This window comes from Perognathus longimembris, chromosome 9, assembly GCF_023159225.1.
Source record: "Perognathus longimembris pacificus isolate PPM17 chromosome 9, ASM2315922v1, whole genome shotgun sequence".
Lineage (NCBI taxonomy): Eukaryota > Metazoa > Chordata > Mammalia > Rodentia > Heteromyidae > Perognathus > Perognathus longimembris.
The window spans coordinates 840,277-858,224 of record NC_063169.1 but is presented as its reverse complement, the minus strand read 5'-3'; the positions used below and the strand labels follow the sequence as shown (position 1 = coordinate 858,224).

General features: G+C 47.9%; 1 protein-coding gene across 1 annotated transcript in view; it reads left to right on the top strand.

Annotated features, from left to right (window-relative positions):
• Positions 1-17,948, top strand: part of LOC125357773 (adhesion G protein-coupled receptor B3-like) — a 214,934-nt gene that overhangs the window by 10,764 nt on the left and 186,222 nt on the right. The window lies entirely within an intron of this gene.

The following is a 17,948-nucleotide window of genomic DNA, read 5'->3' as shown; positions in this document are numbered from 1 at the left end:
GGATAGGACGGAAGTACCTGGTGTGGATTCCACCAGGATGCTGGAAACGCTCTGAATTACCCACGCCCAGCCCACCTCCACCTGTCGTCCTGGAGTGCTTGAGCTTGGCTTTGTGAATAAAACAGCAGTCTCGACCATCACTCGGCAGAAATATTTCTTGCCATGACCTTGAATCTATTGCTTTTATGGCCCTTCCAAATTGTATTGTTGTAAAAATTGGGGGATACTTACTTTTTATTCATGTATTTGATGTATTTATGTGGACAGAAGAAAATACTTCCCAGGTGCTGGCGGATCAGGCTTGTAATTCTAGCTACTCGGGGGCCCGAGATCTGAGGATTGCAGTTCAAAGCCAGTTCAGACAGGAAAGTTGACAAAATGCTTGTCTCCAGTTAACGAAACTAAACCTGCATTGAGATGAGGTTGGTGTAACATCACCCCAGAGGGAAAAAGCTAAGGAAAGTTGACCTGAGTTCAAGCCCCAGTACTGGCATGAGGAAAGAAAGGAGGAAAGAAGAAACAAAGGAAAGGAGGAAGGATCAGAGGGACAGAGGGAGGGAGGAAGGAAGAGCATTAAAAACACGAGTAATTCTTTCATGATTTTTATTGTTGTTAGTATAATTAATTGTGGTATATCTGACCAAGTTCAACTTCCTCTCCTTGGTAATTATGAGATTTTAATGCTGGAAAGGTAGAAAAAAATCCATAGGTAAGGCTTAGACATAAAATGCTATAACACTTTCTGCATGGATGGGTCGTAAACAATTAATTGAGTCAACTTTGGAAGCAATGCCACAATATTTGTGCGGCAGGAATACCGTGTTCTTGGAGATGTATATTTTCCAAGAATTTTCCCAGTGTTATTCGCTGCAGAAATGATCTGCACTTGAAGTTGATGGTGTTATTTCCCTCCTCTCAGCAAATCTAGAAGAGGGAACTTAGGGTTTATAGGAAACAAAGATCCCAGCCGTTTGCAGGGTCCTGGGGTATTGAATTACATTATTTTTTGTTCCAGAACTGGGCTATGAACTCCGGGCATGGGTGCTGTCCCTTAGCTTTTTTCCTTCAAGGCTGGTGCTCTGCCACTTGAGCCGCAGTTCCACTGACAGCTTTCTGACGGTTGATTGGAGATGAGAATCTCCTACACTTCCCAGACTCGGCTTGACTCGATCCCCGATCTTGAGATCTCAGCCGGAGTTGCTGGGTGCCTGGCTAGCTGATGCTTGCTTTGATCCATAAGCGCTTAGTGCTGCTGTCTCCTTTGTGGCTAGATGTGCTTCTGTGTTGGTCCTGGAGGGGAGGAGTCCTTGAGGTCCTTTAGGGATGCCCTTAGGTGGTATTCTACTTCCTCGGTGACCCATCGGTGCAGTGTGGGAAGCGGGACTTGACGGTGTGCAGCTCGGGGACGTGGACAGTGGGGCTGTGCTGGTATTTGGTGTGGGGCCACGAGAAGCAGGAATATAGGTGGCCCATGGTTTGAGACCCGTTAGAACGCCCTTAGACCCCTGTTTCTAGAATTTTCTGTGTATTCAATTAACTGCAGACCGAATTTAAAATGTACTTTTTGTTGCATGGTCTATGACAAATATGTAAAGATGTAAGTGAAGGTGTGGCCGTTGTTCTTAGGACAGAAACCCTGACTTGGCCTCAGACTGCCGTGCACCCCGTTTGTGCCCAGCCCCCCGGAGGAGGTAGCTCCTAAGGGAATAGCTGCTGGTTTCTTTTTATGTTGGAAGTTTAGGACATGGCTACTTTGGCTGGCACTTTGTAGACTCTTGGCAGCGCACGTGTCGGTGTAACCACAGAAGCGTAGCTGGCATCCGAGCCACCGAGACTCCACAGACCTTTTCCCTGCCCATTTTTGCCCATTGACTTCTCTAGTTAAATAAAATGATCTTGTGCTTTTTTACCCCTTAACTATATTCACAATGACAATAATAAAATTAGCAGACTTCATTAAAACATTAGTACACACGTGTGAGAACACAAGTGGGAACTTTGGTGGGAGGGGGAGGGTGGGGGGAGGAGGGGGAGGGCAGAGGGGGTGGAGGTGAAGTGCAGGGACACCGGCAGGGCCATGTCCAATTGTGGAACCCTGTGTGGATTTAAATCGTAATTGGAGGGCTGGGGATATAGCCTAGTGGCAAGAGTGCCTGCCTCGGATACACGAGGCCCTAGGTTCGAGTCCCCAGCACCACATATACAGAAAATGGCCAGAAGTGGCGCTGTGGCTCAGGTGGCAGAGTGCTAGCCTTGAGCGGGAAGACGCCAGGGACAGTGCTCAGGCCCTGAGTCCAAGGCCCAGGACTGGCCAAAAAAAAATAATAATAATAATAAATAAATAAATAAATCGTAATTGGAAAACACAGTCCACATAAACAAAAGCAAAACTCACCAACAGAATTAAATATATCCTTGTCAAAAGCCACATTACCCACATTTAAAACAGTTACTGGGTTTTCAGACTTATTGTTCATAAAAACTTTTGGTACTGTTGGTAAAACAACAATGCCATTTTAAAAGTACTCTTAAAAGTCATACAAAAGTATTTGTTACCTGTTTTATAAAAATCTGTAGACTGAAGGATTCATCAAAGCCTTGTGTTTTTTTTCTTTATTTTTCTGCCTTACAGTACATATTATTTTTTTCCCCCTACAAAACCGTGACCTTTCTTTCTTAGCTATCTTTCTTTGGGGGAAATTTTCTTCAATTGCTTAGAATACTAACAAAACTTTTTAGAATGTTTGATTTGCATTTTTACTTTTTATGGTATCAAATCTTAAGGGCTTAGTTTCCTGAAGAAATATTCTTGACTTTGTTAGCGGAGTAATGACCCCTTTTTAACAAATAGCTTACCCAAGTGCTTCTAATATTATCAACAGCCCACCAGGCCCATTAGTGAGCTGTGATTTCTGGGAACGCTGAGTAATTCCCGCAGCGTGAGCCTAGAGGACCAGCCCGGGAGGGAAGTGGTCTCCTGTGGTCTCATTGTGGCCCTGGCCTTGACCTGGCAACTCGGGTTTGGAATCCACAGCTCTGGCACTGCTCCACGCTTGATCTTCTGTTCTGGAAAATACAGTTTTAACAGAACAGCCGTGTCCTATCCTACCACTGTGAAAAGAATCACAACAAAAAAATGCAAGGCCTTCAAGTCTCCACCAAGTCCTGGTAGGCCCCCCCACCGCCCCCCGAGCCCGTGCCAGCACTGGGGCTGGACGCAGAGTCTGGGCCCCATTCTTTAGCTTTTTCCCTCGAGTCTGGTGCACTACCGCCGAAGCCACACCTCTGCTTCAGCTCTTTGCTAGTTCACTGGAGAGACGAGTCTCGAGGACAGGCGTGCCTTGGCTGGTTGTGAACCTCCTACCTCAGCCTCCTGAGAAGCTGGGGTTCCAGGTGCGGGCCGCGGTACCTGGTTACGTTTGCAGCACCTGTTGTGTGTCGCTCTGCTGGGGTCTGGGACTGCCATTGCCACCCAGCGCTCGGGAGCTGACCTGCCTTCTCCCCCGTAACGGATTAAGAGGAGGGGCAGCTACTCTGACTCCGATACTTGGAGGGGGGCCTTCGAAGGTGGTTAGGGTCCGGGAAGACCATCAGGAGGGCGCCCTATGAAAGGACACCCAGAGAGGGCGTTATAAGGAGAGGGAGAACCACCAGAGGAGCGCCGTGTCTCTGCCTCGGGAGGCCTGTGCCCCCCTCCAGACTAACCGGGGTGCCACCAGATAATGTCCACTCCACCTCGCCCTCGTCCCCACCCCCCATAAGAAGCATGGCTGCCATTGATTCCCACAGTTCCCACACGCAGACATGACACGATCGCCCACTAATTCGATCCTCAGCGGCACCTTCCCTGCTATTTAATTACCCTTCATTTCTAGACGTTCTATGTGATATATTTATGCAGGTTTATTTATTGATGTAGATCCAGTTGTGTTTATGTGCTACTTCTTTTAGCCTAGTAAACAAAGTGTTTTTCTCATCTGTGGCTGATATCTGTATTTCAGACGGCCAAGGGTCCACGTCTGTCCTTATTTTCCTTCATTCTCACTCAAAATCCTCTCCTTCCTAGTGCACTAGGTTGATGAGGCCAGGGTAAAGGCACATTTCTCCACAATGACTTACAACTTCCTTGGCTTAATGCGTGGTGATGCCGCTATAACGTGGGACCCTCGGGGCTGAACCAATTCTAGACGCTCTCTGGAGCTTTTGCCCATAGGCTACAGGTTCCTGGGACGGATGGATTACGGTCCTAAGTTTTCACGTGCGTTCCTGAAGTTCTCGTGGTACTTCAGTGGGAAAGTGGGCCTATAGGAAACTGTATTACTGAAAAGTGGAAGGCTACAATCGCACTTCACCACCGTCTCACAGAAGAGCGTGGCACAAAACGCGACTGGCTGCTCGCATCTCTCCCGGATGGGCTTCTTACTATCCTTGTGTTTCCTGCTATTGCTGTTTGATATTCCCACCTATTGTTGATGCCTAGTGTTCTTAACCAGCTTCAGATGGGTGCTCTGTCAGTCTCTCAATTCACTGACAGTGTTTCTTGAAGATCTATGATTTGTTCTGCTGCTCAAGTTCTTGGCACCTATGTCAGTGAACAGACCAAACAAGCTGCCTTGTAAGGCTTAGATAAAAGAGGTTCATGGAAAGACAGTAACAACATAGATATAATGAAATAAATTACCTAGCATGGTAAGGCATGAAATTTTAAACAGTGAACAGATCAAGATGTCAAGATTAGGAAGTGCCATCTAATTCGATTGTTTACATTCGTCCAGTCTACTTATTCCAAAATTGTATCATGCATTCCTAAAATCAGTGTTCACTTAGCATGTGTCCTACATGAGCAAATGATTACTCCAGGATTCCCCCCACGCCCCCCTCCCCCCCCCCCGCACCTTTTCTGGCCGTTGCACTAGCTGTTCCACTTGGTTCTAGAATTTTCTTCCATTCACACCTTCCTCAAAGGGTTGGGAATTCCAACCCTTTTGCTACCAAAATGTTTGCTACCAAAATGTCTTTCCTAGAGACCTTCGTTATTATCCACATTGTTCAAATGAATGGTGTCATTCTGAAAAGTGATGCATGCAAATTGAGAAACAAAAGCCAGGAGTTTTTCTAAATGAAGATAGCTAAACTCCGACCTGAACACAACACATCCTTATGTGTAAGAGGATGTTTTTAAATCAAAAAGCTATGTATGTTAAAACAAATGCTAAGGCATGAGTCTATTTTTTATTTATTGTTATTTTTTATTGTCAAAGTAATGTACAGGGGGGTTATAGTTACATAAGGCAGTGAGTACATTTCTTATCAAACTTGTTACCTCCTCCTTCGTTTTTCTCCCACCTTCCCCCCTCCCGGGTTCCCTCCCCACCCTCATCTGAGATGTTCAGTTGATGACAATACGTACAGCATATTGTCTTGTATTGCTGTTGCATTGGTTCACCTTTTTCCCTTCATCTCTCCATTTTGGCGTTCCCTTTCCCTACTTCCGATAAATGCACATCCATTGTGTATAGGTACCACATTTTCTTGATCTCATCTACTGAGGGGCATCTGGGTTGGTTCCATATTTTAGCTATGGTAAACTGTGCTGTGATAAACATAGTTGTGCTGGTAGCTTTATTGTGGTCTTGCTTTAATATTAATTTTCTATAATGATATTAAAATTAATATATTAAAACTACTTGGCTATATTCAAAGGTATTTCTAAGTCCAAAAACATAACTAAATAAGTCTTTTTTAGAGAATTCCCAATAGCAACTACTTACCATATGAATTATGATCTGAAAAGTTCCCAGTGTTTGAAATTAACACTAGTACAAGTCCTTTTTTGTTACTTAGCTGAAATATTATAAGTGGAGCTTAGCTTTCTAGTTCACTTTTGTAGTTAAAATTATGCAGCTGAAAATCAACTTCAGTTTTTAATCGGCACCATGTTTTTAAAAAGCTCCCTGTGTGATTTCTTTCAGTTCACGACTACTGTGGTAGATTCAAGGGAGATCTCAAATAGTGTAATTCCTCAGAAAGGCAAAAGTCAAAGTTCAACAAAACAAAACAGCAGGATAAGGGTGCTGGAAAGGGTTGGGATGGGGTCAAGAGGAAAGGCATGGAGGAATGAAGAGGCAAAGAGGGAAAACGCATTCAAGGACTCAGTGCATATCCTGCAAGCTTAGGAAGAGTGAGGAAGGGAAGGGCTGAGGAGGGGAGGAAGAGGATGCTGAACGGGGCAATGGATCAAGATGCATGTACTCATGACCTGCTTTGTTAAATGGCACCTCCTCGTACACCTGCTTGGAGAAGATGGAAAACAGAAGCATTGTGTGTGGCACGGGGTGGCAAGCACTACCCCAGAAAGGGTGGGTGTGGAATCCTGACGGTGTTCTCAGCAAGGAAGCTTGGGGCGTGCTCAGTGGCTCAGGGACCGGGCCAGTCCTGTACTCAGGGGAGACTCCGACAGAGAAGGGTGGCAGCTAATATCCTCGCACTCGGGTTTGAAGTCAGCACAACTCCCTTGTTCAGCTTACTTCTTGTCTGGTGCTCTACCACTTGAACCATTCCCCCAGCCAAGCCTTTGCTGGTTATTTTGGAGATGGAGTCTCATGAATTCAAAATGTGATTCTCTGGAGTCCAGCCTCCACGGTAGCTGGGATTACAGGTGTGATGATCCACTAGTGCCCTTTATTTAGGTGTCATAGCCTCAGAAGAATTTTCCAGAGTGGGAAGGATAAAACAACACAGACAAAGTAAAGGTCAGAGGTGCCGGCTGGCAGATTCCTTTCTACTAATATCAATATTCTCCTTTAAATTATTTAAAATGTAGATATGAAAAAGTAATGTTCATATGAATAATGAGATGTGAGTATAAAATTTCTTTCATAAAATTTGTTAATGCATTACTTGTAGATCCAACTTTGTGGGCTAATAAAGAGAAGCAGTAGAATAATATGCTTCATGAGTTAGGTCAAAATTGAAACCTCAGTTTGAACATTTTCCTGTGCTGATACAGTGGAGATATGTATTATCCTTAACGATTATAAATTAAGAAACAATATTTTGCAAACAATATTTGGAGTCAAGCTGATTCCTGATGGCAGATGACATTTTCTTCAAAGACTGGAATCAAAAGATGGCATGTATATGTGTGTGTGTGTGTGTGTGTGCGTGTGTGTGTGTGTATAGGGCTTTATATATATACACACATATATTTTTAATATATATATCAGCATCATCAATAAAATGGAAGTACTTTGGATATCTGCACTTAGTAAGGCATTAATGTTTTGAACATAATGGGACACCCATGATGTAAGAGAGCCTGTGTGTTTGTTTCTTGCAGACACGTCCTTAGTGTGATCTGGGGTGTGCACTGCTGATTTCTGACACTGTGTTTGGCAGGCCCTGAGCTCTCGCTGGCCTGGGACAGAGCTTTCTAAGCGAGGCTTCACTGCCAAGTCAAGGCCAAGGCACTGCTTGTAACCACACCGTCCCCCTCTGCTAAGGAGACCTGTGCTTGCTGGGTTTGTGACTCTGTAGCTGATGGTGACATCAGGGGCCTGAAATTGCTGATTTGCTTTCTTGATGGGTGACCCCATTTCCGTTCTTTCTCACAGTTATCACAGTATGTGGAACTGGGGATATATTCAGTAGTAATTGCCGAATGGAAACTGAGCGTATTAGTCAATTTTGTAACCATTTTTCATAATTGTTTTTGTCTATATTGATAAGTAGATTATATAAAGAAGAGTTATGTTTTATGCAGACATTCAAGAAGTGAAATACCATTTCAGTATGTACTTAGCACTTTTCTACCTTTGCAAAACTTAAAATTGACTTGTTCTGTTCTTTTTTTGTTATTATTTCAAAAGAGAAATAAGTTCTCTTTTTTCCACGGTAAAAGCACACAGTGATTCAGCCTTCATGGGAGGAATCTGTAATCCAGATCTTATTTTCACATTGCCTTTAAATAACACCTACACCACCCAGAGTAATTATGTGCCAGGCTGAATTTTAGCAAAGTATTCCAATAAAAGGAGGAAATTCTTTTCATAATTACTGACAAGTTCTTAATTCTTAATCACCACAGTTGGTGAAAGAAATGATTCTTAGGCACTACTATTGCAGTGTAGGGAATGAGGCTTGCTTTTGTCCTGAAATACTAGCAATGATCATTTCCTTCTAAGGACCAAAGGGTTAGTTAGTGAACATTCTTTCACACTCTAAAGAGAAATATCATGCCCTGGTATTTAAATTGCTCAGTAAATACATTTGTGGATTGATACAACTATTGGAAGGGAACAATAGTGCATTTCCCCTCTTTTTGCCTTTCTTGTGGTGCTGGGATTCGGCTCCGGGCCCTAGGTTACCAAGCCGGAGCTCTGCCTCTGACCTCTACCTCCAGTGAAGGATGCGCTGCAAGAGCATACGTAGCATGACGGCGATAAGCTTGCAGTATAATTAAATTGGTCAAAAAATAGCATGGTATATGATACTGGTTGGTTCAGCATAACATTTCACATTTCATATGCACCAAGTTGGTGTTTGGTCCTTGTATATTTAGAAGGATAAGTGTGTGTGATTGTGTGTGATGATTGTGTTTGTGTGTGTGTGTGTGTGTGTGCTAATGGTTCTGCTGGAATCAAATCTAGAACCTCATGCACACTAGACACACACTCTACCACTGAGGTGAATAAAATGAACAATGGCGTCCTCTTTGTCTGAGCTATTTCTCCCTTACTGATAATTTTCAAATGCACCATAGTCTTCTGAAGCTCCATTGTTTAGCAAAGTATTCATCAATAACCCTATCTGTCATCACAAGAGAATAAGCTCCTGCTAGTGAAAGAAATGCCAGGAAAGGCAGACTGTCTTCCTTAGGCCATTTACAGCATGTTTACTTGCTGCCCATCTTTCTTGGCCCCCACCCACCCAATCTGCACCCCGAGCAGGTGCACACGGGCTGCCCTCCCTGCACGCTCCGACTCTTCTGCACCCTGAGCAGGTGCATGCGGGCTGCCGCTCCCTGCACACTCTGACTCTTCTGCACCCCGAGCAGGTGCACGCAGGCTCCCTGCACGCTCTGACTCTTCTGCACCCCAAGCAGGTGCATGCGGGCTGCCCTCCCTGCACACTCTGACTCTTCTGCACCCCGAGCAGGTACACGCAGGCTCCCTGCACGCTCTGACTCTTCTGCACCCTGAGCAGGTGCATGCGGGCTGCCCTCCCTGCACACTCTGACTCTTCTGCACCCCGAGCAGGTACACGCAGGCTCCCTGCACGCTCTGACTCTTCTGCACCCTGAGCAGGTGCATGCGGGCTGCCCTCCCTGCACGCTCTGACTCTTCTGCACCCCGAGCAGGTACACGCAGGCTCCCTGCACGCTCTGACTCTTCTGCACCCTGAGCAGGTGCATGCGGGCTGCCGCTCCCTGCACGCTCTGACTCTTCTGCACCCTGAGCAGGTGCATGCGGGCTGCCGCTCCCTGCACGCTGTGACTCTTCTGCACCCCGAGCAGGTGCATGTGGGCTGCCCTCCCTGCACGCTCTGACTCTTCTTCATCCTGAGCAGGTGCACGCAGGCTCCCTGCACGCTCTGACTCTTCTGCATCTCGAGCAGGTGCACGCGGGCTCCCTGCATGCTCTGACTCTTCTGCACCCTGAGCAGGTGCATGCGGGCTGCCGATCCTTGCACACTCTGACTCTTCTGCACCCCGAGCAGGTGCATGCGGGCTCCCTGCACGCTCTGACTCTTCTTCATCCTGAGCAGGTGCACGCAGGCTCCCTGCACGCTCTGACTCTTCTGCATCTCGAGCAGGTGCACGCGGGCTCCCTGCATGCTCTGACTCTTCTGCACCCTGAGCAGGTGCACGCAGGCTCCCTGCACGCTCTGACTCTTCTGCACCCCAAGCAGGTGCATGCGGGCTGCCCTCCCTGCACGCTCTGACTCCTCTGCACCCCGAGCAGGTGCACGCAGGCTCCCTGCACGCTCTGACTCTTCTGCATCTCGAGCAGGTGCACGCGGGCTGCCCCTCCCTGTACGCTCTGACTCTTCTGCATCTCGAGCAGGTGCATGCGGGCTGCCGCTCCCTGCACACTCTGACTCTTCTGCACCCCGAGCAGGTGCATGCGGGCTGCCCCTCCCTGCACACTCTGACTCCTCTGCACCCCGAGCAGGTGCACGCGGGCTGCCCTCCCTGCACGCTCTGACTCTTCTGCACCCCGAGCAGGTGCACGCGGGCTGCCCTCCCTGCACACTCTGACTCTTCTGCACCCCGAGCAGGTGCATGCGGGCTGCCCCTCCCTGCACGCTCTGACTCCTCTGCACCCCGAGCAGGTGCACGCAGGCTCCCTGCACGCTCTGACTCTTCTGCACCCCGAGCAGGTGCATGCGGGCTGCCCTCCCTGCACGCTCTGACTCTTCTGCACCCTGAGCAGGTGCATGCGGGCTGCCCTCCCTGTACGCTGTGACTCTTCTGCATCTCGAGCAGGTGCACGCGGGCTCCCTGCATGCTCTGACTCTTCTGCACCCCAAGCAGGTGCATGCGGGCTGCCCCTCCCTGCACACTCTAGCTCCCTCCACACTTGGCAGTGTCTCTCAAGCTTGCTAGTGCAAGGCCTTTAACAGCACCTCCACCTTCTGCCCACAAGATACTGGTAGCAATGCCTACCCTTCAGCTGTGATGAGCAAGAGTGACTCCCAGCATTGGCAAATGTCCCCAAGGACAGAGACAAATTCAGCCCTTAGTGAGTGTAATGATTTAGGGGAACGCCTGGAAGAATGTCGGCTTCTGCCCAGCGTGGGTCTACTGTATGAAACCTCTGGGTATGTGACTACGGTGTGCTTGTTAAAATTCATCCACCAAGCTCACATTTCCAACTGGATCCAATGGACACGATGTTTGGGAAGTGTTATTCAGGTAGCCTTTCCTTGCTTTTTTTTATTTCTTCACTGCTGTTACCTGGATACAGCGTCACCAGCAAGGCAGCGTTTATGACCTTAGCTCTACCTACATTCTAAGCTCTGACTCAACATAGGGTTCTTCTCCTGTGTTTTGTGCACACAGGCACCTGTGCTTTCACAGTGTAAAATCACAGAGTTCCTCTACAGTCTGGGGCCGTGAGTGTTCCTGGGCCTCAGGGAAAGCTGCTGCGGTGGCCAGGAGCAGGTGTAGAGAGATGTCGGCGGGCAGCCATCCCTGGCCTGGATGTACCCAGTCCTTTCCCTCTTTGCCCGTGCAGAACAAGGGGTGCACGGCCCTGCGGCTGTGCCTGCACAGACCCGGTCATCTGGGCGTGGTTATGTAATGTGCTCATGCGCTCACTGACTCGGGAACATTGAGTCCCCGCAGGGTCTGGGCCCTTGGCTGGGTGTGGGGAAGCCGGGGAGGAAGGCCCTGCCAGAGTCCGTGCTCTGTTAGCAAGGGGCGAAGACCTGACCCGACAGCCAGGGAAGGCCAATCCCAAAGGGGACAGTCCTCGGCTGTCTGGAGGACATGACTCAGTACCCGCTCTTGGCACTGCTCACAGCTGCTACCACAGGGAGGTTAGTGTCACAGTGCTATGAACACAGAGCACGTATTCTTGTTACTAGCGAGATGGTACTTTCCCCTGAATTGTAACGACAGCATGGAGTTGAAGTTAGCCGTGAGTGACGTTACACGTAGCCTTCCGTGTCTTGTCCAGGGTTTAGTTTCTGCGTGCCCGTGTCCTTATTTTGGCAATGCTGGGGTTCGCGCGGCGTCTCCCCTAAGCTCTCCACCGCTTGAGCCGCTCTTCCATCCCCTCTTTGTGCTCCTGACTTTTCAGGTCGGGGCTCATGTGCTGGGCCCAGGCTTGCGTGGCCTGGCTCGTGGCTCCCGCACAAAGGGGAAGACCACCAGGCCATTCTCCTGAGCGGGGTCTCACGGACCTCGCGACGACCGTCCTGTGCCCCACCTGTGTCGCCGAGATTGCGGGCACGCGCCGTGGCTCTCGGCTCTTACTCATCGTAAATGAAAATGGTGATGGTGAAAGTCTGGGATTTGTGGAACAAAACGGGGGAAATCCCAAAAGAGAAGGTGTCTAATCGTGGAGCTGAAAATGTGTTTTGAGTGATGATCTAGAGCTTCTCCCAGCTGTCTTGGGGGGTGGCCCCACGATCTGGGCCCAGCACCCCTGTGTCTGCAGTTTTGTGGGTGACTTTGACGACTGCACTCGTCTTTCTTGTTTCTTCAGCCTTGCCCTCATTACAATCTCGTCCTCGTTGCTGGAAAAGATCCTCAATACTCTCTTAAGAATGAATGAGCTCCTCAAGCCCATGTAATGTCGTGACCACCTCTGCAGGCCCAGGGCCTCCGTCCGACTCTCACCCCTCGGGGTCCGGGGTTCCCCTTAGCCAGCCCCAGCAGCACACGGCGCTTCCCGTCACGCACACCGTGTGCTCTGGGGAGAGGGGGCCAAAGGGCTGCGGGCTTCTCCCAGGATCCGTGGCCACCAGAAGCCACAGGTCTGTGCTCCGGCCACACCGAGACTGCAGACCCCCTAGACACGGACTCGAGTTTCCCAACTGCCCCCACCTCGCATGCTCCGCACACCGCGAAGGACGCAAACAGCTCGGAAACGAGACTGGTGGATTGTGACCTACGTACGCGTACCCAGCATGCATGTGCTCAACCTGTGTGTACACGTGCAGCGCGCATGTAATCAGTACGTACGTAGCCCACAGGTGTGTGGCCACCACACACGGAGACTGCTGCATGAGGCAGCGCCTGTGCCGGGCACCGCACACACAGACGCCGATGCACAGCCCTCCCCGCCCGCCTGGGGGGGGACACAGAGGATGTCACAGCCCACGCTGGCATGGGGCGGGGGGGGTGGAGAGCAGCGCCGCCTCACCAGGGAGGTGGTGGTGGATGACCTTAAAGAGAACGAAACTCAGCCAGGTGCGGGTGGCCAGGGAGCCGAGATCTGAGGATCGTGGTTGAGAGCCAGCCTTGGCAAAACGAAGTCTGTGAGACCTTTAACCAACAAAAAAACCGGACGTGGAGGTGTGACTCAGGTGGTAGAGCACCAGCCTTGAGCAGGAAAAGCCAAGCACGGGCACACAGTTCAAGCCCCAGAATAAGTGAAGGGAGAGATAGATACAGGCGTGGATGATGGACCGATGGACGGATGGATGGACGGATGGATGGATGGATGGATGGATGGGTAGGTAGATAGATAGATACTGATGTTTTCCCAAGCCAAGAAAGTAATATCTTGCTTAAAACCATAATTTTGCCTTCTGGTTTGTGCCAAGCATTTTTCGTTATCAAACTCTTGCCTCTAGTTCTTTCTCCTCCTGTATCCTGCTTCCTCCGATGTTCATGACTGTGAGAAGTCAGTAGCAACCCCGCCAAGGGCGGTGACCCACAGAGGCTTCCAGAGGGGCCTCATGTGCCCTTTGGGGGTGACGCGGGCACCCGGAGGCTCCGTCCTCTTGCATTGTAACCGCCTCACACCTCCCCACACCACACACGTCACATTTCCAATGCAGCGTGGAAGAAAACCTCACCATGCCACACCACGTGTGCACACATACACACACACATCACATTTCCAATGCAGCGTGGAAGAAAACCTCACCATGCCACACCACACATACACACACACACACACGTCACATTTCCAATGCAGCGTGGAAGAAAACCTCACCATGCCACACCACACATACACACACACACACACGTCACATTTCCAGTGCAGCATGGAAGAAAACCTCACCATGCCACACCACACATACACACACACACACGTCACATTTCCAATGCAGCGTGGAAGAAAACCTCACCATGCCACACCATGCACACACACACGTACACACACACACATACACACAAAAGTGCACCTTGGAATGCCACTCCCCCCTACATCACATTTCCAGTGCAGTGTGGAAGTGAACTTTACTACACCATACCACACACACATAAACATACACATCATATTTCCAGTGCAGCATGGAAGATCACCTCACCATGCACACACACACACACACACACACGTACATACATACACACACACATACACACAAAAGTGAACCTGGGCATGCCACTCCCCCCTACATCACATTTCCAGTGCAGTGTGGAAGTGAACTGTACTACACCATACCACACACACATAAACATACACATCATATTTCCAGTGCAGCATGGAAGATCACCTCAGCATGCCACACCACATCACACACACACACACACCACTCACATTATACACACACATCATATACGCACCACACACACCACATATACACACCACACACATACTACACTCATCACACACGCACACACACACACACCATACATATTCTATACACACACAAGAGCTGGAATAAATTGAGAATTGAACTTCTCTGAGTTTTACTCTGAAGATGACTTCAGTGAAACAAACTCCTTGTTCAAGTATTAATTTAGGACTATGTGGAAACACACAAAAAAAGTATTCTGTGAGTGCTGAAGCCACACTATGAAATGATATACAGATTGACACTTACTATGGAGTCACAAATGGCTATCAAATTCTTACTTTGCCAAATAATAATAACACTGCATTTCCCATTCAGCCATGAAAGAGAAGTTATGTTCTATATAGAATAACTTTCAAATACACACAAAAAACGATAATATAAATGTCATAAAGCCATGGTTAAAGACACACAACACTCTTATTTTTCCCATTTTGTACCTTTTCAGTCAATTTTTTGTGAGATCCAGTTACCTTTCTGAGAAGTGTTTTGTGGCTCTCTTGGTGAACTAGAACGGCACGTGTGTGAGGGATGGTGTGTGCACTTTGGATATGGACATCCATTCTCCCCTGACATCACAGCTGGGGAATGTTTGCCCCGCGGGGCTCCGCCAGGCCTCTGGAGGTGCTTTGTGGTGAGGACAGGGCGCAGCGTCGTAGATGGGGAGATTGGGTAGAGGCGAGTAACAGGTTTGTGGGAGTGACCTGAATTCTGCTTTCCCGGTACACGGAGTCTGCTACAGCTGACCTACATCCTATGCCGGCTTCCTTCCTTGTGTCCTGACTTTGTGGTGGGGAGACAGCCACTAAGTTGTTATCAGTTAAGTCATTTCTTCCCCTCCTTCATTAGTGCAAAGTTCCTCTAAATGAAATCCCTCTAGCAGTTTCAGTAGGCAGCCTTTTATTGTACAGAATGATGACTGTTGTACCATGGCACTCTTCTTCTCTTTGTTATTATTGTAAAGGTGATATAGAGAGGAGTTACAGTTATCAAAGTCAGGAAAAGAATATATTTCTTTTTGAACAGTGTCACCTCTTTCCTCATTTTCTCCCAGTTTTTCCCTCCCCAACTCCTCTCAACCCCCCACCCCCCCTGCAAGTTGTATAGTTCATTTCTAATTTAGCGTCTGGTGAATATTGCTGCTGAATTAGTCTACCCTTTGTCCCATCATTTCTGTGCCTCTTACTCCCCCAAATCAGATAAACTTACATACAAGACAAAAGGCACAGAAATCAAAACAGTGGCATAGTAGAGCGAAAAAAAAAGCAAAACAACAAAAAAACCTCTTGTCATTTCTTGGAGTTCATTTTGATAAACATCATTTTGTGTGATCATATGCACATAGCTTTTGCTCCATTGTGATCCTCTCCTAAGAATATCCTCATTGTGTTCTCACTGTGTAAATTCATCATGTCCAAGTGCATTTCTTGTCTCTTAGCATCCAATGTACTCGTAGATTTATAGTTACATTCTAGTTACGACAAATAAGGGAAACCATGAAACTTATATTTCTTGGGGTCTGGCTTGATATAATTTTTTTCCAAGTCTTTCCATTCCATTATGAATGGGGCAATGTCATTCTTTGTGATGGAAGCATAGAATTCCATTGTGCATACGTACCACATTTTTTTTTTCTTTTTGTTTGTCATGGGGCTTGAACTCTGGGCCTGGGTGCTGTCCTGAGCTCTTCACCTCAAGGCTAGTGCAGCACCACTTCCAGTTTTCTGGTGATAAATTGGAATTAAGAATCTCACAGACTTTCCTGCCAGGTCTGGCTTTGAACTGAGATCCTCAGAGCTCAGCCTCCTAAATAGCTAGGATTACAGGTGTGAGCCACAGGCACCCATTATTTTGCTTGACCCATTTGTCCATTGAGGGTCATTTGGGTTGATTCCATATCTTGGCTATGGTAAATAATGCTGCAACGAACATGGTTGTGCTGGTAGCTTTAGTATGGCCCGGTTTGTGATGTATTGGATAAATGCCTAGGAAGGGGATTGCTGGATCATAGGGAAGCTCTGTTTAGTCTTCTGAAGAACCTCCATACTGCTTTCCAGAGTGAATGAACAAGTTTACAATCCACCAGCTGTGTAGTAGCATTTCCTTTTTCCCGCCAATTCCTGTTATTGTTGGTTTTCTTGATAATGGCAGGGCACCATTCTTGTTACTTCTAGGTGTCTATTGACTGATTTCCAGAATACACACACAGCATTTGTGTTTACAAAATGGGGACCTGATGTGGAAATAACTTTGTGCGTTTCCAGGGACAGAATTTTGGTCTTCATCACGCAGTGACATGCTCTGTGCAGGCTCAGCGCCATCTGCATTACCTCCCCCCACCCAGCCTAGTGGAAGGCAAATAGAATGCTTTCTCTTCGGGGCTTATGTCACTTTTTCAATCTTTCTATGTCAGTATTCGGGGTTCTTGTCTATTAAAAAAGGAGGCGAAGGAGAGTAATTATAAGTGTAATTAATCTCAGTGTGTAGCCCAGGCTGGCCTTCAACTCTCTATCCTCCTGCCTCTGCTTCCTGAATGCTGATATTCCAGGCTGCCTCCACACTCAGCCTTCCTTACTTTCTTGTTTTGAGAGCTTTGTTTGTTTTCACTTTATATTATGAGAAATACGCATACTATTCATTATTCACCTAGAGAATGACTTATTCAGTAATTGGATACTGAATGAAAAATCAAACCTAAAGAACATTTGTTCCAATCCATAAAATGTTCAGCAGGAAAATGGCTTCTTGAAAATGAATCTCAAAAAGTTATTTGTATTCTGAGACACAGATAACCACCAACAAATGCCATGCATTTTATGCTTCTGTTTCTTCTTTTGTACAATTGAGAAGTGTATCCGATCTAATTCAGTTGGTATCGGGCTCTTGATACTCAGAATCATAGCCAAAGAGATGGAAGTCTTCGCATCTGTGAATCCCAGCATCCAGCATGGGCGATGGAGTGTACACAGACCTATAGACTCACTTTTTTGTTTTTCACTGACTTTTTCGTAGCTTTTGGGTTTTGGGGCAGGGCGGACAGATGGAAGGGGAGTACAAGCCACGTTCTCCTTTTCACGCTTTCCTCGTACTGAGATCGCAAAGGCGCTGAGCCATCTCGGTGCCAGCCCTCGGCCTCTGAGCCGCACTCCCAGCCAGCACCCCGCCCTGTACCCAGTAGTGGGGAGGACTCTCCCCGGTGGAACAGCTGACTGTCTTCTGTATTAAACCATCTTCCTCTGGGTATGTCAGAGGGAAGACAAGCAGTCCAACTGCCTCTTGTACCACGACCTCCTTCCGTTTATTTGTTAATTTGGCATTGTTGGGTTTCCGTGTTTTGACTCAAGGTCTCCCACTCACTTGGCTGGTGCTGCACCACTTGAGACCTGCTTCCAGTCTGGCTTTCTGCGGGTGAGTGGTGGTGTCTTGTGGACTTTTCTCCCTGGGTGGCCTTGCCCTCAGATCTCTCCGTCCTGAGCAGCAAGGGGTGTGAATGTGGGCCGTGGATGTCTGACTTCCACGTGGGCGTCTCATTTCAAAGACAGTGTGCCCTGATACGGCCCCAAGAAAATCACTGCTCAGTTCCTGCCCTTGGAAGCCTGGGAATTCCATGCTCTTAAGAAAAAGTGTTGACTTAACGAGGAAGAGAGTGGGAAGTTAGAAGGCAAGGTGGGGAAGGAAAGAGGGAGGGGGAA